This window comes from Chrysemys picta, unplaced genomic scaffold (genome assembly GCF_011386835.1).
Source record: "Chrysemys picta bellii isolate R12L10 unplaced genomic scaffold, ASM1138683v2 scaf228, whole genome shotgun sequence".
NCBI lineage: Eukaryota > Metazoa > Chordata > Testudines > Emydidae > Chrysemys > Chrysemys picta.
In genome coordinates this window covers 20,941-44,215 of record NW_027052935.1, presented here as the reverse complement: position 1 = coordinate 44,215, position 23,275 = coordinate 20,941, and the positions used below count along the sequence as shown (strand labels likewise).

General features: G+C 48.7%; 1 long non-coding RNA gene across 1 annotated transcript; it reads left to right on the top strand.

Annotated features, from left to right (window-relative positions):
• Positions 1-15,504: 15,504 nt before the first annotated feature.
• On the top strand, positions 15,505-22,563 carry LOC135978368 (uncharacterized). Its single transcript, XR_010595780.1, has 3 exons — positions 15,505-15,633; positions 17,009-17,127; positions 22,445-22,563. It is a non-coding gene; the product is annotated as an uncharacterized LOC135978368 (long non-coding RNA).
• The last annotated feature ends 712 nt before the right edge of the window (positions 22,564-23,275 follow it).

Genomic DNA, 23,275 nt, shown 5'->3' with positions numbered 1-23,275 from the left:
GTGCCCTTAATTCCCCCTGATTCCTCGGGGCGTTTGAGTCTCTGACAGGTTCTCGTTCCCTTGCAGGAGGAGGACGTCACGGCCAAAGTGATGCACCCGCATTATCCGCCACTTGCGCCAGGTGCCTGAGACACTGCAGGGGATGCGCCTCTGATGCCTTCAGCATCTCCTGCTCCCTGCTGCAGGTACTGCTCTGTCTCCCTCTAAATGGCGAGCTAGTGGAAGGCGAAATGGAGCCCCCTGGCACTCACTAAAAGGGAAAGTGGTGGATTCTCCATCTCTTGATGTCATTGAATGAAGACTAGATGCCTTTCTGGAATGTGTGTGCCCAAAAAGTAGCTATTGTACTATACAGGAGGCCTATGATATGCAGGGGCTTAGATGAGATGCTCTAAAGGTCTCTTGTGGCCATAACGTCTACAAATTTTGGAAACACTGAGTGTAGTATTGGGAGCAGCCTCTGATGTTTTACTGTCTAGCTAGCTTGCTTCCTAGAATGAAGACGAATTTTGTGGTGTGATCCACAGAGCGTAGCTCAAACCTTCAAAGTGTCAGGCAAGCAGCAGGACATGAGCACTTTTGGGTTTGGTTGGGTGTGGCAGTGATATCACAAAGGCTTTTTCAAGGACCTCAGCGTACTGGTCAAAGGTGTTAGGGAGGTGGTGACCTCAGAGAGAGATGCTGTCTTCAGCCAGGGAGGACAGGGGCTTACGACCAGGGAAACCTCAGAGACCCCTGTGGCTTTGCTTCAGCAAGTCTGCTTCTCGAGGTTTCTTTTTGAGGACTGAGAGAGTATTAGGGTTCACGTATTTAAGTGCGAGCAGGAGCCTCTTTCGAGTTTTCTCCTTTCCTTTTACTGATTTTACTTGAAAATTAGAAGGTAAGAGCCTCCAAGAGGTTTTGGAACCTGCTCAGTCTGATCCATCTGGTGCCAGCTGAATTCTCGGCATGGAAAACAGTAGTTTAAGGTGGCAGAATTTTATTCCCTCCCTGGAATTTTGTCCCGTAGAATCACTGGGAACACTAGGGTTTGTCCTTTTCGTTTTACCTTTTCCTCCATCCCTCCTTCCTTTCTCTTCATCTCTTACTTCTTTTGTCCTTTCTCTTGTTCCCCTCACACCACCAGGAGTGGTGTGTGTGTGTGTGTGTGTGTGTGTGTGTGTGGTGCTGTTGGTTCTCTTCACCTCCCCTTGTGGGGAGTTGATCCAAAACTGTGGGGTTGAAATAGTGCTTGGACCCCACTGACAGTAGATGCTGCCATTGTGTGACTTAGCATTAGTGTCTGGGATGACTTGGGTCAAGATCTCAACCTCCCTGCAACCCACTTCACTGCTGTCAGAATCCCTCCTGCACGCCCTGTTAGAGCCGCCTCCCAGCCCAACCTGTGTCGGGGTGGAGAAGAGGGTTCTGATGACTTTAGCTGTGGTTTGGAGGTGGAATGTCTGTGAAGGGCACTGAGCAGGAGGTAGCAGGAGCTCACCCTACAAGGAGGGGGGTTAGCTCTGGAGGTTTCTAGAAAGGACAAGAAGACTCCATTGTGGGGTTCAAGAGGTGAATTCATCTCTCATTGATGGGCAGGTGCTGGGTGGAAATACTGCTGGTTCCAGGTTCCCTTAATTCCCCCTGATTCCTCGGGGCCTTTGAGTCTCTGACAGGTTCTCGTTCCCTTGCAGCAGGAGGACGTCAGGGCCAAAATGATGCACCAGCTCCGCATCATCCGGCACTTGTGCCAGGTGCCTGAGACACTGCAGGTGCTGCGCCTCTGAGGCCTTCAGGAACTCCCGCTCCCTGCTACAGGTACTGTTCTGGCTCACTGTAAATGGGGAGCTAGTGGAAGGGGAAATGGATCCCCCTGGCACTCACTAAAAGGGAAAGTGATGGATTCTCCATCTCTTAATGTCATTTAATTTAGACTAGATACCTTTCTGGAATGTTTGTGCCCAAAAAGTTACTATTGTACTATACAGGAAGCCCATGATATGCAGGGGCTTAGATTAGATGCTCTAAAGGTCTCTTCTGGCCATAAAGTGTAGTAATTTTGGAAACACGGAGTGTAGCATTGGGAGCAGCCTCTGATGTTTTACTGTCTAGCCGGCTTGCTTCCTAGAATGAAGACGCATTGAGTGGGGTGATCCACACAGAGTAGCTCAAACCTTCAAAGTGTCAGGCCAGCAGGAGGACATTAGCACTTCAGGGTTTGGTTGGGTGTGGCAGTGACATCACAAAGGCCTTTTGCAGGACGTCAGCTTATTGGTCAAATGTGTTAGGGAGGTGGTGACCTCAGAGAGAGATGCTGACATCAGAGAGAGATGCTGACATGAGGGCCAGGGAAACCTCAGAGACCCCTCTGGCTTTGCTTCAGCAAGTCTCCTCCTTGAGGTCTCTCTTTGAGGAAAGTAAGTGCCTCGGAGAGGTTTGTATCCTGTTCAGTCTGATCCACCTGGTGCCAGCTGAATTCTAGGCATGGAAAACACTAGTTCAAGGTGGCAGAATTTTATTCCCTCCCTGTGATTTTGTCCCGTAGAATCACTGGGGACATTAGTGTTTGTCCTTTTCGTTTTACCTTTTCCTCCCTCCCTCCTTCCTTTCTCTTCATCTCTTACTTCTTTTGTCCTTTCTCCTGTTCCCCTCCCACCACCGGGAGTGGTTTGTGTGTGTGTGTGTGTGTGTTTTGCTGGGGGTGCTCTTCACCTCCCTTTGTGGGGAGTTCATCCAAACCTGTGTGGTTGAAATAGTGCTTGGACTCCACTGACACTAGATGCTGCCATCGTGTGGATTAGCATTGGTGTCTGGGATGACTTGGGGCAAGATCTCAACCTCCCCGCAACCCACTTCACTGCTGGCAGAATCCCACCTGCCACCACTGCTAGAGCCGCCTCCCTGGCCAACCTGGGTGGGGGTGGAGAAGAGGGTTTTGATAACTTGAGCTGTGGTTTGGTGGTGGAACAGCTGTCAAGGGCACTGAGAGGGAGGTAGCAGCAGCTCACCCTTCAGGGAGGGGATTTGGCACTGGAGGTTACTAGAAAGGACAATAAGACTCCATTCTGGGGTTCAGGAGGTGAATTCATCCCTCTGTGGTGGGCAGGTGCTGAGTGGAAATACTGCTGATTCCCGGTGCCCTTAATTCCCCCTGATTCCTCGGGGCGTTTGAATCTCTGACAGGTTCTCGTTCCCTTGCAGCAGGAGGACGTCACGGCCAAAGCTATGCACCAGCTCCGCATCATCCATCACTTGCGCCAGGTGCCTGAGACACTGCAGGGGCTGTGCCTCTGAGGCCATCAGCAACTCCCGCTCCCTGCTGCAGGTACTGCTTTGGTTTACTGTAAATGGGGAGCTAGTGGAAGGGGAAATGGAGCCCCCTGGCACTCACTAAATGGGAAAGTGGTGGATTCTCCATCTCTTGATGTCATTTAATGAAGACTAGATGCCTTTCTGGAATGTGTTTTCTAAGAAAGTAACTGTTGTGCTCTACAGGAAGCCTATGATATGCAGGGGGTTAGATGAGATGCTCTAAAGGTCTCTTGTGGCCATAAAGTCTCCTAATTTTGGAAACACTGAGTGTAGCATTGGGAGCAGCCCCTGATGTTTTAGTGTCTAACCGGCTTGCTTCCTAGAATGAAGACGCATTGAGTGGGGTGATCCACACAGAGTTGCTCAAACCTTCAAAGTGTCAGGCCAGCAGCAGGACATTAGCACTTCCGGGGATGGGTGTGTGTGGTAGTGACATCACAAAGGCCTTTTCAGGACCTCAGCCTATTGGTCAAAGGTGTTAGGGAGGTGGTGACCTCCGAGAGAGATGCTGACATCAGCCAGGCAGGACAGGAGCTTAGGGCCAGGGAAACCTCAGACACCCCTGTGGCTTTCATAGAATCATAGAATCATAGAATATCAGGGTTGGAAGGGACCTCAAGAGGTCATCTAGTCCAACCCCCTCCTCAAAGCAGGACCAATTCCCAACTAAATCATCCCAGCCAGGGCTTTGTCAAGCCGGGCCTTAAAAACCTCCAAGGAAGGAGACTCCACCACCTCCCTAGGTAACGCATTCCAGTGCTTCACCACCCTCCTAGTGAAATAGTGTTTCCTAATATCCAACCTGGACCTCCCCCACTGCAACTTGAGACCATTGCTCCTTGTTCTGTCATCTGCCACCACTGAGAACAACCGAGCTCCATCCTCTTTGGAACCCCCCTTCACGTAGTTGAAGGCTGCTATCAAATCCCCCCTCATTCTTCTCTTCTGGAGACTAAACAATCCCAGTTCCCTCAGCCTCTCCTCAAAAGTCATGTGCTCCAGACCCCTAATCATTTTTGTTGCTCTCCGCTGGACTCTTTCCAATTTTTCCACATCCTTCTTGTTGTGTGGGGCGTGTCGGAGAAAAACAGAGTTCTCACTATTTGTTTAGGTACAGCAAGTCAGATGCTTTATTAACTCTCACAATTGCCCAGAGGGAGAGAGCTAAGCACGTCTCTCCCAGGTAACTAATTACAGCAAGCATTTATACCTTTCATTACAGAAATAACGAGGGACAGCTGCGTTTTGTTTATACATAGGCCATCTTGATATCTCATTTCTTCACTTGTTTTGACTCTTGCCAACATACAATATTTTCTATACCTTATCTACACAAGGTCTTCTACACCTTATATATACCAGGTCATAATGACTTCTTTCTCACCCACCTCACACATTCCTCGCTTCTACAAATCTCGCGTTATTAGGGTTACAGTTAGCCTAACTCTTGCTAACGAACTGTCATTCATTGCATCCCCTTCCTGTCAGCTCTTTCTCTGCTTCCACAGGCCCAAAACTGGACACAGTATTCTAGATGAGGCCTCACCAATGTCGAATAAAGGGGAACGATCACGTTCCTCGATCTGCTGGCAATGCCCCTACTTATACAGCCCAAAATGCCGTTAGCCTTCTTGGCAACAAGAGCACACTGTTGACTCATATCCAGCTTCTCGTCCACTGTGACCCCTAGGTCCTTTTCTGCAGAACTGCTACCTAGCCATTCGGTCCCTAGTCTGTAGCAGTGCATGGGATTCTTCCGTCCTAAGTGCAGGACTCTGCACTTGTCCTTGTTGAACTTCATCAGGTTTTTTTTGGCCCAATCCTCTAATTTGTCTAGGTCCCTCTGTATCCGATCCCTACCCTCTAGCGTATCTACCACGCCTCCTAGTTTAGTGTCATCTGCAAACTTGCTGAGAGTGCAGTCCACACCATCCTCCAGATCATTAATAAAGATATTAAACAAAACCGGCCCCAGGACCGACCCTTGGGGCACTACTCCGCTTGAAACCGGCTGCCGACTAGACATGGAGCCATTGATCACTACCCGTTGAGCCCGACGATCCAGCCAGCTTTCTATCCACCTTACAGTCCATTCATCCAGCCCATACTTCTTTAACTTGGTGGCAAGAATACTGTGGGAGAGCGTATCAAAAGCTTTGCTAAAGTCAAGGAATAACACATCCACTGCTTTCCCCTCATCCACAGAGCCAGTTATCTCATCATAGAAGGCAATTAGGTTAGTCAGGCACGACTTCCCCTTGGTGAATCCATGCTGACTGTTCCTGATCACTTTCCTCTCCTCTAAGTGTTTCATAATTGATTCCTTGAGGACCTGCTCCATGATTTTTCCAGGGACTGAGGTGAGGCTGACTGGCCTGTAGTTCCCCGGATCCTCCTCCTTCCCTTTTTTAAAGATGGGCACTACATTAGCCTTTTTCCAGTCATCCGGGACCTCCCTCGATCGCCATGAGTTTTCAAAAATAATGGCTAATGGCTGTGCAATCTCATCCGCCAAGTCCTTTAGCACCCTCGGATGCAGCGCATCCAGCCCCATGGAGTTGTGCACGTCCAGTTTTTCTAAATAGTCCCGAACCACTTCTTTCTCCACAGAGGGCTGGTCACCTTCTCCCCATATTGTGCTGCCCAGTGCAGCAGTCTGGGAGCTGACCTTGTTCGTGAAGACAGAGGCAAAAAAAGCATTGAGTACATTAGCTTTTTCCACATCCTCGGTCACTAGGTTGCCTCCCTCATTCAGTAAGGGGCCCACACTTTCCTTGACTTTCTTCTTGTTGCTTACATACCTGAAGAAACCCTTCTTGTTACTCTTAACATCTCTTGCTAGCTGCAACTCCAAGTGTGATTTGGCCTTCCTGATTTCACTCCTGCATGCCTGAGCAATATTTTTATACTCCTCCCTGGTCATTTGTCCAATCTTCCACTTCTTGTAAGCTTCTTTTTTGCGTTTAAGATCAGCAAGGATTTCACTGTTTAGCCAAGCTGGTCGCCTGCCATATTTACTATTCTTTCTACACATCGGGATGGTTTGTTCCTGCAACCGCAATAAGGATTCTTTAAAATACAGCCAGCTCTCCTGGACCCCTTTGCCCTTCATGTTATTCTCCCAGGGGATCCTGCCCATCTGTTCCCTGAGGGAGTCAAAGTCTGCTTTTCTGAAGTCCAGGGTCCGTATTCTGCTGCTCTCCTTTCTTCCTTGTGTCAGGATCCTGAACTCGACCATCTCATGGTCACTGCCTCCCAGGTTCCCATCCACTTTTGCTTCCCCTACTAATTCTTCCCTGTTTGTGAGCAGCAGGTCGAGAAAAGCTCTGCCCCTAGTTGGTTCCTCCAGCACTTGCACCAGGAAATTGTGCCCTACACTTTCCAAAAACTTCCTGGATTGTCTGTGCACCGCTGTATTGCTCTCCTAGCAGATATCAGGGTGATTAAAGTCTCCCATGAGAACCAGGGCCTGCGATCTAGCAACTTCCGCTAGTTGCCAGAAGAAAGCCTCGTCCACCTCATCCCCCTGGTCTGGTGGTCTATACCAGACTCCAACCGTGACATCCCCCTTGTTGCTCACACTTCTCAACTTTATCCAGAGACTCTCAGGTTTTTCTACAGTTTCATACCGGACCTCTGAGCACTCATACTCCTCTCTTACATACAATGCAACTCCCCCACCTTTTCTGCCCTGCCTGTCCTTCCTGAACAGTTTATATCCATCCATGACAGTACTCCAGTCATGTGAGTTATCCCACCAAGTGTCTGTTATTGCTTCAGCAAGATTCCTTCTCGAGGTCTCTCTTTGAGGACTGAGAGAGTATTAGTGTTCACATGTGTGAGTGCGAGCAGGAGCCTCTTTGGAGTTTTCTCCTTTCCTTTGACGGATTTTACTAGAAAACAGACGTCCCTATTTAGAAGGTAAGAGGCTCCAAGAGGTTTTGGAACCTGCTCAGTCTGATCCATCTGGTGCCAGCTGAATTCTAGGCATGGAAAACACTAGGTTAAGGTGGCAGAATTTTATTCCCTCTGTGGGATTTTGTCCCGTAGAATCACAGGGGACATTAGTGTTTGTCATTTTCGTTTTACCTTTTCCTCCATCCCTCCTTCCTTTCTCTTCATCTCTTACTTCTTTTGTCCTTTCTCCTGTTCACCTGCCACCACCAGGAGTGGTGTGTGTGTGTGTGTGTGTGTGTGTTGCTGGGGGTGCTCTTCACCTCCCCTTGTGGGAAATTGATCCAAAACTGTGAGGTTGAAATAGTGCTTGAACTCCAATGACACTAGATGCTGCCATCCTGTGGCTTAGCATTAGTGTCTGGGATGATTGGGGCAAGATCTCAACCTCCCCTCAACCCACTTCACTGCTGGCAGAATCCCTCCTGCACACCCTGCTAGAGCCGCCTCCCTGCCCAACCTGGGTGGGGGTGGAGAAGAGGGTTCTGATAACTTGAGCTGTGGTTTGGAGGTGGAACAGCTGTCAAGGGCACTGAGGGGGAAGTAGCAGGATCTCATCCTTCAAGGAGGGGGGTTGGCACTGGAGGTTACTAGAAAGGACAAGAAGACTCCATTCTGGGGTTCAGGAGGTGAATTCATCCCTCAGTGGTGGGGAGGTGCTGGGTGGAAATACTGCTGGTTCCAGATGCCCTTAATTCCCCCTGATTCCTCGGGGCGTTTGAGTCTTTGACAGGTTCTCGTTCCCTTGCAGCAGGAGGACGTCATGGCCAGAGTGATGCACCAGCTCTGCATCATCCGGCACTTGTGCCAGGTGCCTTAGACACTGCAGGGGCTGTGCCTCTGAGGCCATCAGCAACTCCCGCTCCCTGCTGCAGGTACTGCTCTGGCTCACTGTAAATGGCGAGCTAGTGGAAGGGGAAATGGAGCCCCCTGGCACTCAGTAAAAGGGAAAGTGGTGGATTCTCCATCTCTTGATGTCATTTCATGAAGACTAGATGCCTTTCTGGAATGTGTGTGCCCAAAAAGTACCTATTGTACTATACAGGAAGCCTATGATATGCAGGGGGTTAGATGAGATGTTCTAAAGGTCTCTTCTGGCCATAAAGTGTAGTAATTTTGGAAACACTGAGTGTAGCATTGGGAGCAGCCTCTGATGCTTTACTGTCTAGCCGGCTTGCTTCCTAGAATGAAGACGCATCGAGTGGGGTGATCCACAGAGAGTAGCTGAAACCTTCAAAGTGTCAGGCCAGCAGCAGGACATTAGCACTTCAGGGCATGGGTGGGTGTGGCAGTGACATCACAAAGGCCTTTTGCAGTGTAGTAGTTCCGGGGTGGGGCTCGTCCCTTCCTGGGGTACCTGGGAGCCAGGCCGCCCCGCTACAAAGCGAATAACAGTTAGGGCCCAGACCTTTGGGTAGGGGCTGAGCACATAATTAGCAGTTCGGCGCTCAGGCCTTTGTGCAGGGACTGAACACACAATCAACAGTTCAGAGCTCAGGCCCTTATGCAGGGACTGAGCACACAATCAACAGTTCAGAGCTCAGGCCCTTATGCAGGGACTGAGCACACAATCAACAGCTCCGGCCCTGGGTCAGGGCGGGGAACAAACCAGTAGTCAGTCAGCGGCCCAGGCCCCTTGGACAAGGAGGAGGAGAGACTGCCACCCAGCACGGGGTGGCAGGGGGGAACACAGGCCCACCCACTCCACTGTGTTCCAGCCCGGGGCCCTATCCGCAGCAGTCCGTCTGCCGCGCAGTCAGTGGGGATCCTGACCGCAACACACTGACATGGGTTCGGGGTCTGCTATCCCCGGGCCACTTCCCATCTCCTCCTCCATGGGTACCTGTTCCTCCTGAGTTCCGTCTGCTGGGTCGCAGATCATGGGCTCCTCCGGGCCCCGAGCAGCAGGTAGGTCTGTCACTCCCTCTGGGCCCTTGGCGGGGGGAAGCTCCGACCGTTCCTCAGGATACCGGGCTCTCGGCAGGCTCAGGTCCGCGGGAGCTCGGGCACCAGCGTCTGTCCTCTCCCGCTGCCGGCCAGCTACTGAGCGCTGTGGCTTGGCCTTTATACTTCCTGTCCCGCCCCTTGACTTCCGGGGGGTGGGGACAGGCCGCGGTGGCCTTGACTTCCTGGGGCGCCTGGGAGCCAGGCCGCCCCGCTACATGCAGTATCTCAGCGTATTGGTCAAAGGTGTTAGGGAGGTGGTGACCTCAGAGAGAGATGCTGACATCAGTCAGGGGCGCAGGGCCAGGGAAACCTCAGAGACCCCTGTGGCTTTGCTTTAGCAAGTCTCCTTCTCGAGGTCTCTCTTTGAGTACTGAGAGAGTATTAGGGTTCACGTATGTGAGTGCGAGCAGGAGCCTCTTTCGAGTTTTCTCCTTCCCTTTTACTGATTTTACTAGAAAACAGACGTCCCTGTTTAGAAGGTAAGAGCCTCCAAGAGGTTTTTGAACCTGCTCAGTCTGATCCACCTGGTGCCCGTTGAATTCTAGGCATGGAAAACACTAGTTCAAGGTGACAGAATTTTGTAATCCACACGGGATTTTGTCCCGTGGAATCACTGGGGACATTAGGGTTTGTCCTTTTCGTTTTACCTTTTCCACCATCCCTCCTTCCTTTCTCTTCATCTCTTACTTCTTTTGTCCTTTCTCCTGTTCCCCTCCCACCACCAGGAGTGGTGTGTGTGTGTGTGTGTGTGTGTGTGTGTGTTGCTGGGGGTGATCTTCACCTCCTCTTGTGGGAAGTTCATCCAAAACTGTGGGGTTGAAATAGTGCTTGGACTCCACAGACACTAGATGCTGCCATCCTGTGGCTTAGCGTTAGTGTCTCGGATGACTTGGGCAAGATCTCAACCTCCCCGCAACCCACTTCACTGCTGCCAGAATCCCTCCTGCCCCCACTGCTAGACCCGCCTCCCAGCCGAACCTTGGTGGGGGTCTAGAAGAGGTTTCTGATGACTTGAGCTGTGGTTTGGAGGTGGAACAGCTGTTAAGGACACTGAGGGGGAGGTAGCAGGAGCTCACCCTAGAAGGAGGGGGATTGGCACTGGAGGTTACTAGAAAGGACAAGAAGACTCCATTCTGGGTTTCAGGAGGTGAATTTATCCCTCAGTGTTGGGCAGGTGCTGAGTGGAAATACTGCTGGTTCCAGGTGCCCTTAATTCCCCCTGATTCCTCGGGGCGTTTGAGTCTGACTGGTTCTCATTCCCTTGCAGCAGGAGGGCGTCACGGCCAAAGTGAGGCACCAGCTCCGCATCATCCATCACTTGCGCCAGGTGCCAGAGACACTGCAGGGGTTGTGCCTCTGAGGCCTTCAGCAACTCCCGCTCCCTGTTGCAGGTACTGCTCTGGCTCACTGTAAATGGGGAGCTAGTGGAAGGGGAAATGGAGCCCCCTGGCACTCAGTGAAAGGGAAAGTGGTGGATTCTCCATCTCTTGAAGTCATTGAATGAAACTAGATGCCTTTCTGAAATGTTTGTGCCCAAGAAGTAACTATTGTCCTATTCAGGAAGCCTATGATATGCAGGGGGTTAGATGAGATGCTCTAAAGGTCTCTTCTGGCCATAAAGTGTATTAATTTTGGAAACACTGAGTGTAGCATTGGGAGCAGCCTCTAATGTTTTACTGTCTAACCGGCTTGCTTCCTAGAATGAAGACGCATTGAGTGGGGTGATCCACAGAGAGTAGCTGAAACCTTCAAAGTGTCAGGCCAGCAGCAGGACATTAGCACTTCAAGGGATGGGTGGGTGTGGCAGTGACATCACAAAGGCGTTTTGCAGGAGCTCAGCCTATTGGTCAAAGTTGTTAGGGAGGTGGTGACCTCAGAGAGAGATGCTCACATCAGCCAGGCAAAACAGGGGCGCAGGGCCAGGGAAACCTCAGAGACCCCTGTGGCTTTGCTTCAGCAAGTCTCCTTCTCGAGCTCTCTTTGAGGACTGAGAGAGTATTAGGGTTCACATATGTGAGTGTGAGCAGGAGCCTCTTTCGAGTTTTCTCCTTTCCTTTTACCCATTTTACTAGAAAACAGAAGTCCCTGTTGAGAAAGTAAGTGCCTCGGAGAGGTTTGTAACCTGTTCAGTCTGATCCACCTGGTGCCATCTGAATTCTAGGCATGGAAAACACTAGTTTAAGGTGGCAGAATTTTATTCCCTCCCTGGGATTTTGTCCCGTAGAATCACTGGGGATATTAGGAAAACAACAAGGAGTCTGGTGGCACCTTAAAGACTAACAGATTTATTTGGGCATAAGCTTTCGTGAGTAAAAACCTCACTTCTTCGGATGCATAGAGTGAAAGTTACAGATGCAGGCATTATATACTGACACATGGAGAGCAGGGAGTTACTTCACAAGTGGAGAACCAGTGTTGACAGGGCCAATTCAAAAATCAGGGTGGATGTAGTCCACTCCCAATAATAGATGAGGAGGTGTCAATTCCAGGAGAGGAAAAGCTGCTTCTGTAGTGAGCCAGCCACTCCCAGTCCCTATTCAAGCCCAGATTAATGGTGTTGAATTTGCAAATGAATTTTAGTTCTGCTGTTTCTCTTTGAAGTCTGTTTCTGAAGTTTTTTTGTTCAATGATAGTGACTTTTAAATCTGTAATAGAATGACCAGGGAGATTGAAGTGTTCACATACTGGCTTATGTATGTTACCACTCCTGATGTCCCATTTGTGTCCATTTATTCTTTTGCGGAGGGACTGTCCGGTTTGGCCAATGTACATGGGAGAGGGGCATTGCTGGCACAGGATGGCATATATGACATTAGTGGATGTGCAGGTGAATGAGTCCCTGATGGTGTGGCTGATGTGGTTGGGTCCTCTGATGCTGTTGCCAGAGTAGATATGGGGACAGAGTAGGCAACGAGGTTTGCTACGGGGATAGGTTCCTGGGTTGGTGTTTCTGTGGTGTGGTGTGTAGTTGCTGGTGAGTATTTGCTTCAGGTTGGGGGGTTGTCTGTAAGCGAGGACTGGCCTGCCTCCCAAGGTCTGTGAGAGTGAGGGATCATTTTCCAGGATAGGTTGTAGATTGTGGATAATGCGCTGGAGAGGTTTTAGCTGGGGGCTGTATGTGATGGCCAGTGGTGTTCTGTTATTGTCCTTGTTGGGCCTGTCCTGTAGTAGGTGATTTCTGGGTACCCGTCTTGCTCTGTCAATCTGTTTCCTCACTTCCCCAGGTGGGTATTGTAGTTTTACGAATGCTTGATAAAGATCTTGTAGGTGTTTGTCTCAGTCTGAGGGGTTGGAGCAAATTCGGTTGTATCTTAGGGCTTGGCTGTAGACAATGGATCGTGTGATGTGTCTTGGATGGAAGCCGGAGGCATGTAGGTACGTATAGCGGTCAGTAGGTTTCCGGTATAGGGTGGTGTTTATGTGACCATCACTTATTTGTACTGTAGTGTCCAGGAAGTGGATCTCTTGTGTGGACTGGTCCAGGCTGAGGTTGATGGTGGGGTGGAAATTGTTGAAGTCCAGGTGGAATTCTTCAAGGGCCTCCTTTCCATGGGTCCATATGATGAAGATGTCGTCAATGTAGTGCAAGTAGAGGAGGGGCACTAGGGGACGAGAGCTGAGGAAGCGTTGTTCTAAGTCAGCCATAAAAATGTTGGCATACTGTGGGGCCATGCGAGTACCCATAGCAGTGCCACTGACTTGAAGGTATAAGTTGTCCCCAAATCTGAAGTGGTTGTGGGTGAGGACAAAGTCACAAAGCTCAGCCACCAGGCTTGCTGTGGCCTCATCAGGGATACTGTTCCTGACAGCTTGTAGTCCATCCTCATGTGGAATATTGGTATAAAGTGCTTCTACATGCATGGTGGCCAGGATGGTGTTTCCAGGAAGAACATCAATGCATTGTAGTTTCCTCAGGAAGTTGGTGGTGTCTCGAAGATAGCTGGGAGTGCTGGTAGCATAGGGCCTGAGGAGAGAGGCCAAATAGCCAGATAATCCTGCCGTCAGAGTGCCAATGCCTGAGATGATGGGGCGTCCAGGGTTTCCGGGTTTATGGATCTTGGGTAGCAGATAGAATACCCCTGGTCGGGGTTCTGGGGGTGTGTCCATGTAGATTTGTTCCCGTACTATAGCTGGGAGTTTCTTGAGCAGATGGTGTAGTTTCTTTTGGTATTCCTCAGTGGGATCAGAGGATAGTGGCCTGTAGAATGTGGTCTTGGAGAGTTGCCTGGCAGCCTCCTGTTCATAATCTGACCTGTTCATTATGACTACAGCACCTCCTTTGTCAGCCCCTTTGATGATAATGTCAGAGTTGTTTCTGAGGCTGTGGATGGCATTGCGTTCTGTACGGCTGAGGTTATGGGACAAGTGATGTTGTTTGTCCACAATTTCAGCCTGTGCACGTCTGCGGAAACACTCTATGTAGAGGTCCAGTCTGTCATTTCGACCGTCAGGAGGAGTCCACGCAGAATTCTTCTTTTTGTAGTGTTGGTAGGAGGGTTCCTGTGGGTCAGTGCACTGTTCAGTGGTGCGTTGAAAATATTCCTTGAGTCGGAGACGAGGAAAGTAGGCTTCCAGATCACCGCAGAACTGTATCATGTTCGTGGGGACGGTGGGACAGAAAGAGAGTCCCCGAGATAGGACAGACTCTTCTGCTGGGCTAAGCGTGTGGTTGGAAAGATTGACAATGTTGTTAGATGAGTTGAGGGTACCATTGTTATAGCCCCTAGTGGCAGGTATTAGTTTAGATAACTTACAGTCCTTTTTCCTCTGTAGAGAAGTGAAGTGTGCATTGTAAATGGCTTGTCTCATTTTTGTAAAGTCCAGCCACGTGGAAGTTTGTGTAGAAGGCTGGTATTGTATGAGAGTCTCCAGTTCTGAGAGCTCATTCTTGATCTTCTCCTGTCTGCTGTACAGGATGCTGATCAGGTGGTTCCTCAGTTTCTTTGAGAGAGTGTGTGGCACAATCTCTCACCATACTCAGTGTAGTATGTTGATTGCAATGGATTTTTTACCTTCAGTCCTTTTGGTATGATGTCCATCTGTTTGCATTTGGAGAGGAAGATGATGTCTGTCTGTATCTGTGCAAGTTTTTTGTTGAGGTTGATGGATTTCCACTCCATACGGCTAAATTTAGTGCCTTGCATGGTGTCAAGTATCAGGGGGTAGCCATGTTAGTCTGTATCTACAAAAACAACAAGGAGTCTGGTGGCACCTTAAAGACTAACAGATTTATTTGGGCATAAGCTTTCGTGAGTAAAAACCTCACTTCTTCGGATGCATAGAGTGAAAGTTACAGATGCAGGCATTATATACTGACACATGGAGAGCAGGGAGTTACTTCACAAGTGGAGAACCAGTGTTGACAGGGCCAATTCAAAAATCAGGGTGGATGTAGTCCACTCCCAATAATAGATGAGGAGGTGTCAATTCCAGGAGAGGAAAAGCTGCTTCTGTAGTGAGCCAGCCACTCCCAGTCCCTATTCAAGCCCAGATTAATGGTGTTGAATTTGCAAATGAATTTTAGTTCTGCTGTTTCTCTTTGAAGTCTGTTTCTGAAGTTTTTTTTGTTCAATGATAGTGACTTTTAAATCTGTAATAGAATGACCAGGGAGATTGAAGTGTTCACATACTGGCTTATGTATGTTACCATTCCTGATGTCCGACATGGGGACATTAGGGTTTGTCCTTTTCCTTTTCCCTTTTCCTCCATCCCTCCTTCCTTTCTCTTCATCTCTTACTTCTTTTGTCCTTTCTCTTGTTCCCCTCACACCACCAGGAGTGTGGTGTGTGTGTGTGTGTGTGTGTGTGGTGCTGATGGTTCTCTTCGCCTCCCCTTGTGGGGAGTTGATCCAAAACTGTGGGGTTGAAATAGTGCTTGGACCCCACTGACAGTAGATGCTGCCATTGTGTGACTTAGCATTAGTGTCTGGGATGAGTTGGGTCAAGATCTCAACCTCCCTGCAACCTACTTCACTGCTGTCAGAATCCCTCCTGCACACCCTGTTAGAGCCGCCTCCCAGCCCAACCTGTGTCGGGGTGGAGAAGAGGGTTCTGATGACTTGAGCTGTGGTTTGGAGGTGGAATATCTGTGAAGGGCACTGAACAGGAGGTAGCAGGAGCTCACCCTACAAGGAGGGGGGTTGGCTCTGGAGGTTTCTAGGAAGGACAAGAAGACTCCATTTTGGGGTTCAGGAGGTGAATTCATCTCTCATTGATGGGCAGGTGCTGGGTGGAAATACTGCTGGTTCCAGGTTCCCTTAATTCCCCCTGATTCCTCGGGGCGTTTGAGTCTCTGACAGGTTCTCGTTCCCTTGCAGCAGGAGGACGTCACGGCCAAAATGATGCACCAGCTCCGCATCATCCTGCACTTACGCCACGTGCCTGAGACACTGCAGGGGCTGCGCCTCTGAGGGCTTCAGGAACTCCCCCTCCCTGCTGCAGGTACTGCTCTGGCTCACTGTAAATGGGGAGCTAGTGGAAGGGGAAATGGAGCCCCCTGGCACTCACTAAAAGGGAAAGTGATGGATTCTCCATCTCTTGATGTCATTGAATGAAGACTAGATGCCTTTCTGGAATGTGTGTGCCCAAAAAGTAACTATTGTACTATACAGGAGGCCTATGATATGCAGGGGCTTAGATGAGATGCTCTAAAGGTCTCTTCTGGCCATAAAGTGTAGTAATTTTGGAAACACGGAGTGTAGCATTGGGAGCAGCCTCTGATGTTTTATTGTCTAGCCGGCTTGCTTCCTAGAATGAAGACCCATTGAGTGGGGTGATTCACACAGAGTAGCTCAAACCTTCAAAGTGTCAGGCCAGCAGGAGGACATTAGCACTTCAGGGTTTGGTTGGGTGTGGCAGTGACATCACAAAGGCCTTTTGCAGGACGTCAGCTTATTGGTCAAATGTGTTAGGGAGGTGGTGACCTCAGAGAGAGATGCTGACATCAGAGAGAGATGCTGACATGAGGGCCAGGGAAACCTCAGAGACCCCTCTGGCTTTGCTTCAGCAAGTCTCCTCCTTGAGGTCTCTCTTTGAGGAAGGTAAGTGCCTCGGAGAGGTTTGTATCCTGTTCAGTCTGATCCACCTGGTGCCAGCTGAATTCTAAGCATGGAAAACACTAGTTCAAGGTGGCAGAATTTTATTCCCTCCCTGTGATTTTGTCCCGTAGAATCACTGGAGACATTAGTGTTTGTCCTTTTCGTTTTACCTTTTCCTCCCTCCCTCCTTCCTTTCTCTTCATCTCTTATTTCTTTTGTCCTTTCTCCTGTTCCCCTCCCACCACCGGGAGTGGTTTGTGTGTTTGTGTGTTGCTGGGGGTGCTCTTCACCTCCCTTTGTGGGGAGTTCATCCAAACCTGTGTGGTTGAAATAGTGCTTGGACTCCACTGACACTAGATGCTGCCATCGTGTGGATTAGCATTGGTGTCTGGGATGACTTGGGGCAAGATCTCAACCTCCCCGGAACCCACTTCACTGCTGGCAGAATCCCTCCTGCCACCCCTGCTAGAGCCGCCTCCCTGGCCAACCTGGGTGGGGGTGGAGAAGAGGGTTCTGATAACTTGAGCTGTGGTTTGGTGGTGGAACAGCTGTCAAGGGCACTGAGAGGGAGGTAGCAGCAGCTCACCCTTCAAGGAGGGGATTTGGCACTGGAGGTTACTAGAAAGGACAAGAAGACTCCATTCTGGGGTTCAGGAGGTGAATTCATCCCTCAGCGGTGGGCAGGTGCTGAGTGGAAATACTGCTTGTTCCCGGTGCCCTTAATTCCCCCTGATTCCTCGGGGCGTTTGAGTCTCTGACAGGTTCTCGTTCCCTTGCAGCAGGAGGACGTCACGGCCAAAGTGATGCACCCGCATCATCCGCCACTTGTGCCAGGTGCCTGAGACACTGCATGGGTTGTTCCTCTGAGTCTTTCAGCAACTCCCTCTCCCTGCTGCAGGTACTGCTCTGTCTCACTGTAAATGGGGAACTAGTGGAAGGGGAAATGGAGCCCCCTGGCACTCACTAAAAGGGAAAGTGGTGGATTCTCCATCTCTTGATGTCATTGAATGAAGACTAGATGCCTTTCTGGAATGTGTGTGCCCAAAAAGTAACTATTGTACTATACAGGAGGCCTATGATATGCAGGGGCTTAGATGAGATGCTCTAAAGGTCTCTTGTGGCCATAAAGTATTCAAATTTTGGAAACACTGAGTGTAGTATTGGGAGCAGCCTGTGATGTTTTACTGTCTAGCCGGCTTGCTTCCTAGAATGAAGACGCATTGAGTGGGGTGATCCACAGAGAGTACCTGTGTCAAGGCTGTATCCCCACTTTGAAGTTTAGGGTACAAATGTAGGGGCCTGCATGAAAACTTCTAAGCTTAACCACCATCCCAAGGCTAATTTCCTCCCCTGGGTAGCCTTGAGAAACCTTTCACCAATTCCCTGGTGAATACAGATCCAAACCCCTTGGATCTTAAAACAAGGAGAAATAAACTATCCCACCTCCTTCCTCACACCAACTTCTGGTGAATACAGATCCAACCCCCTTGGATCTAAAAGAAGGAGAAATTAACCATTCCCCTCCTTCCTCCCACCAACTCTTGGTGAATCAAGATCCAAACTCCTTGGATCTTAAAACAAGGAAAAATCAATCAGGTTCTTAAAAATAAGGCTTTTAATTAAAGAAAAAGGTAAAAATCATCTCTGTAAAATCAGTATGGAAATTTACCTTACAGGGTAATCAAACTTAAAGAGCTCAGAGGACTCCCCTCTAGTCTTAGGTTCAAAGTACAGCAAACAAAGATAAACACTCTAGTAAAAGGTACATATACAAGTTGAGAAAACAAAGGAAAACTAACACGCCTTGTTTGAAATAGGAGAGACTTGTTTAGAAAGATGTGGAGAACCTGGATTGATGTCTGGTCCCTCTCAGTCCCGAGGGCGAACACCCACACAAACAAAGAACACAAACAAAAGCCTTCCCCTCCCCAAGATTTGAAAGTATCTTGTCCCCTTATTGGTCCTTTAGGTCAGATGCCAGCCAGGTTACCTGAGCTTCTTAACCCTTTAGAGGGAAAAGGATTTTGGAGTCTCTGGCCAGGAGGATTTTATAGTACTGTACACAGGACAGCTGTTACCCTTCCCTTTATAGTTATGACAACCTCAAACCTTCAAAGTGTCAGGCCAGCAGCAGGACATTAGCACTTCAGGGTTTGGTTGGGTGTGGCAGTGACATCACAAAGGCCTTTTGCAGGATGTCAGCTTATTGGTCAAATGTGTTAGGGAGGTGGTGACCTCAGAGAGAGATGCTGACATCAGCCTGGCAGGACAGGAGCACAGGGCCAGGGAAACCTCAGAGACCCTGTGGCTTTGCTTCAGCAAGTCTCCTTCTCGGGGTCTTTCTTTGAGGACTGAGAGAGTATTAGGGTTCACGTACGTGAGTGCGTGCAGGAGCCTCTTTCGAGTTTTCTCCTTTCCTTTTACTGATTTTACTAGAAAACAGACGTCCCTGTTTAGAAGGTAAGAGCCTCCAAGAGGTTTTGGCAGCTGCTCAGTCTGATCCACGTGGTGCCAGCTGAATTCTAGGCATGGAAAACAGTAGTTTAAGATGGCAGAATTTTATTCCATCCCTTGGATTTTGTGCCGTAGAATCACTGGGGACATTAGGGTTTGTCCTTTTTGTTTTACCTTTTCCTCCATCCCTCCTTCCTTTCTCTTCATCTCTTACTTCTTTTGTCCTTTCTCCTGTTCCTCGAAAACTGTGGGGTTGAAATAGTGTTTGGACTCCACTAACACTAGATGCTGCCATCCTGTGGCTTAGCATTAGTGTCTGGGATGACTTGGGTCAAGATCTCAACTTCCCCGCAACCCACTTCACTGCTGCCAGAATCCCTCCTGCCCCCCCTGCTAGAGCCGCCTCCCTGGCCAACCTGGGTGGGGGTGGAGAACAGTGTTTTTTTCATACATTCATAGATTATCGGACTGGAAGGGACCTCGAGAGGTCATCGAGTCCAGTCCCCTGCCCGCGTGGCAGGACCAAATACCATCTAGACCATCCCTGATAGACATTTATCTAACCTACTCTTAAATATCTCAAGAGATGGAGATTCCACAACCTCCCTCGGCAATTTATTCCAGTGTTTAACCACCCTGACAGTTAGGAACTTTTTCCTAATGTCCAACCTAGACCTCCCTTGCTGCACTTTAAACCCATTGCTTCTGGTTCTATCCTTAGAGGCTAAGGTGAACAAGTTTTCTCCCTCCTCCTTATGACACCCTTTTAAATACCTGAAAACTGCTATCATGTCTCCTCTCAGTCTTCTCTTTTCCAAACTAAACAAAGCCAATTCTTTCAGCCTTCCTTCATAGGTCATGTTCTCAAGACCTTTAATCATTCTTGTTGCTCTTCTCTGGACCCTTTCCAATTTCTCCACATCTTTTTTAAAATGCGGTGCCCAGAACTGGACACAATACTCCAGCTGAGGCCTAACCAGAGCAGAGTAGAGCGGAAGGATGACTTCTCGTGTCTTGCTCACAACACACCTGTTAATACTTCCCAGAATCAGGTTTGCTTTTTTTGCAACAGCATCACACTGTTGACACATATTTAGCTTGTGGTCCACTATAACCCCTAGATCCCTTTCTGCCGTACTCCTTCCTAGACAGTCTCTTCCCATTCTGTATGTGTGAAACTGATTGTTCCTTCCTAAGTGGAGCACTTTGCATTTGTCTTTGTTAAACTTCATCCTGTTTAACTCAGACCATTTCTCCAATTTGTCCAGATCATTTTGAATTATGACCCTGTCCTCCAAAGCAGTTGCAATCCCTCCCAGTTTGGTATCATCCGCAAACTTAATAAGCGTACTTTCTATGCCAATATCTAAGTCGTTGATGAAGATATTGAACAGCGCCGGTCCCAAAACAGACCCCTGCGATACCCCACTCGTTATGGCTTTCCAGCAGGATTGGGAACTATTAATAACAACTCTCTGAGTACGGTTATCCAGCCAGTTATGCACCCACCTTATAGTAGCCCCATCTAAATTGTATTTGCCTAGTTTATCAATAAGAATATCATGCGAGACCGTATCAAATGCCTTACTAAAGTCTAGGTATACCACATCCACAGCCTCACCCTTATCCACAAGGCTCGTTATCCTATCAAAGAAAGCTATCAGATTGGTTTGACATGATTTGTTCTTCACAAATCCATGCTGGCTGTTCCCTATCACCTTACCACCTTCCAAGTGTTTGCAGATGATTTCCTTAATTACTTGCTCCATTATCTTCCCTGGCACAGAAGTTAAACTCACTGGGGTCTGTAGTTTCCTGGGTTGTTTTTATTTCCCTTTTTATAGATGGGCACTATATTTGCCCTTTTCCAGTCTTCTGGAATCTCTCCCGTCTCCCATGATTTTCCAAAGATAATAGCTAGAGGCTCAGATACCTCCTCTATTAGCTCCTTGAGTATTCTAGGATGCATTTCATCAGGCCCGGGTGACTTGCAGGCATCTAACTTTTCTAAGTGATTTTTAACTTGTTCTTTTTTTATTTTATCTGCTAAAGCTACCCCCTTCCCATTAGCATTCACTCTGTTAGGCATTCCTTCAGACTTCTCGGTGAAGACCGAAACAAAGAAGTCATTAAGCATCTCCGCCATTTCCAAGTTTCCTGTTACTGTTTCTCCCTCTTCACTAAGCAGTGGGCCTACCCTGTCTTTGGTCTTCCTCTTGCTTCTAATGTATTGATAAAAAGTCTTCTTGTTTCCCTTTATTCCCGTAGCTAGTTTGAGCTCATTTTGTGCCTTTGCCTTTCTAATCTTGCCCCTGCATTCCTGTGTTGTTTGCCTATATTCATCCTTTGTAATCTGTCCCAGTTTCCATTTTTTATATGACTCCTTTTTATTTTTTAGATCATGCAAGATCTCATGGTTAAGCCAAGGTGGTCTTTTGCCACATTTTCTATCTTTCCTAACCAGCGGAATAGCTTGCTTTTGGGCCCTTAATAGTGTCCCTTTGAAAAACTGCCAACTCTCCTCAGTTGTTTTTCCCCTCAGTCTTGATTCCCATGGGACCTTACCTATCAGCTCTCTGAGCTTACCAAAATCTGCCTTCCTGAAATCCATTGTCTCTATTTTGCTGTTCTCCCTTCTACCCTTCCTTAGAATTGCAAACTCTATGATTTCATGATCACTTTCACCCAGGCTGCCTTCTACTTTCAAATTCTCAACGAGTTCCTCCCTATTTGTTAAAATCAAGTCTAGAACAGCTTCCCCCCAGTAGCTTTTTCAACCTTCTGAAATAAAAAGTTGTCTCCAATGCAGTCCAGGAATTTGTTGGATAGTCTGTGCCCCGCTGTGTTATTTTCCCAACATATAGCCGGATAGTTGAAGTCCCCCATCACCACCAAATCTTGGGCTTTGGATGATTTTGTTAGTTGCTTAAAAAAAGCCTCATCCACCTCTTCCACCTGGTTAGGTGGCCTGTAGTAGACTCCTAGCATGACATCTCCCTTGTTTTTTACCCCTTTTAGCCTAACCCAGAGACTCTCAACACTTCCGTCTCCTATGTCCATCTCTACCTCAGTCCAAGTGTGTACATTTTTAATATACAAGGCAACACCTCCTCCCTTTTTCCCCTGTCTATCCTTCCTGAGCAAGCTGTACCCATCCACACCAACATTCCAATCACGTGTATTATCCCACCAAGTTTCAGTGATGCCAACAATGTCATAGTTGTATTTATTTATTAGCACTTCCAGTTCTTCCTGCTTATTCCCCATACTTCTCGCATTTGTATATAGGCATCTAAGATACTGGTTTGATCTTTCCTCCCAGTTTTGTCCTGACCCTCCTTTCTCTCTGACAATATAGCCCACACTCCCTCTCGTTTTTGACCCATCTCCCCGGTCTCCATGTTCCCCACTTACCTGTGGGCTTTGCTCACCTGTCCCCGTCGAACCTAGTTTAAAGCCCTCCTCACTAGGTTAGCCAGTCTGTGTCCATAGGTACTAATAACTTGAGCTGTGGTTTGGAGGTGGAACAGCTGTCAAGGGCACTGAGGGGGAGATAGCAGGAGCTCATCCTTCAAGGAGGGGGGTTGGCACTGGAGGTTACTAGAAAGGACAAGAAGACTCCATTCTGGGGTTCAGGAGGTGAATTTATCCCTCAGTGGTCGGCAGGTGCTGGGTGGAAATACTGCTGGTTCCAGGTGCCCTTAATTCCTCCAGATTCCTCGGGGCGTTTGAGTCTCTGACAGGTTCTCGTTCCCTTGCAGCAGGAGGAGGTCACGGCCAAAAGTGATGCACCAGCTCCGCATCATCCGGCACTTGCGCCAGATTCCTGAGACACTGCAGGGGCTGTGCCTCTGAGGCCATCAGCAACTCCCGCTCCCTGCTGCAGGTACTGCTCTGTCTCACTGTAAATGGGGAACTAGTGGAAGGGGAAATGGAGCCCCCTGGCACTCACTAAAAGGGAAAGTGGTGGATTCTCCATCTCTTGATGTCATTGAATGAAGACTAGATGCCTTTCTGGAATGTGTGTGCCCAAAAAGTAACTATTGTACTATACAGGAGGCCTATGATATGCAGGGGCTTAGATGAGATGCTCTAAAGGTCTCTTGTGGCCATAAAGTCTACAAATTTTGGAAACACTGAGTGTAGTATTGGGAGCAGCCTGTGATGTTTTACTGTCTAGCCGGCTTGCTTCCTAGAATGAAGACGCATTGAGTGGGGTGATCCACACAGAGTAGCTCAAACCTTCAAAGTGTCAGGCCAGCAGCAGGACATTAGCACTTCTGGGTTTGGTTGGGTGTGGCAGTGACATCACAAAGGCCTTTTCAGGACCTCAGCCTATTGGTCAAAGGTGTTAGGGAGGTGGTAACCTCAGAGCGAGATGCTGACATCAGCCAGGCAGGACAGGGGCTTAGGGCCAGGGAAACCTCAGAGACCCCTGTGACTTTCATAGAATCATAGAATCATAGAATATCAGGGTTGGAAGGGACCTCAAGAGGTCATCTACTCCAACCCCGTCCTCAAAGCAGGACCAATTCCCAACTAAATCATCCCAGCCAGGGCTTTGTCAAGCCGGGCCTTAAAAACCTCCAAGG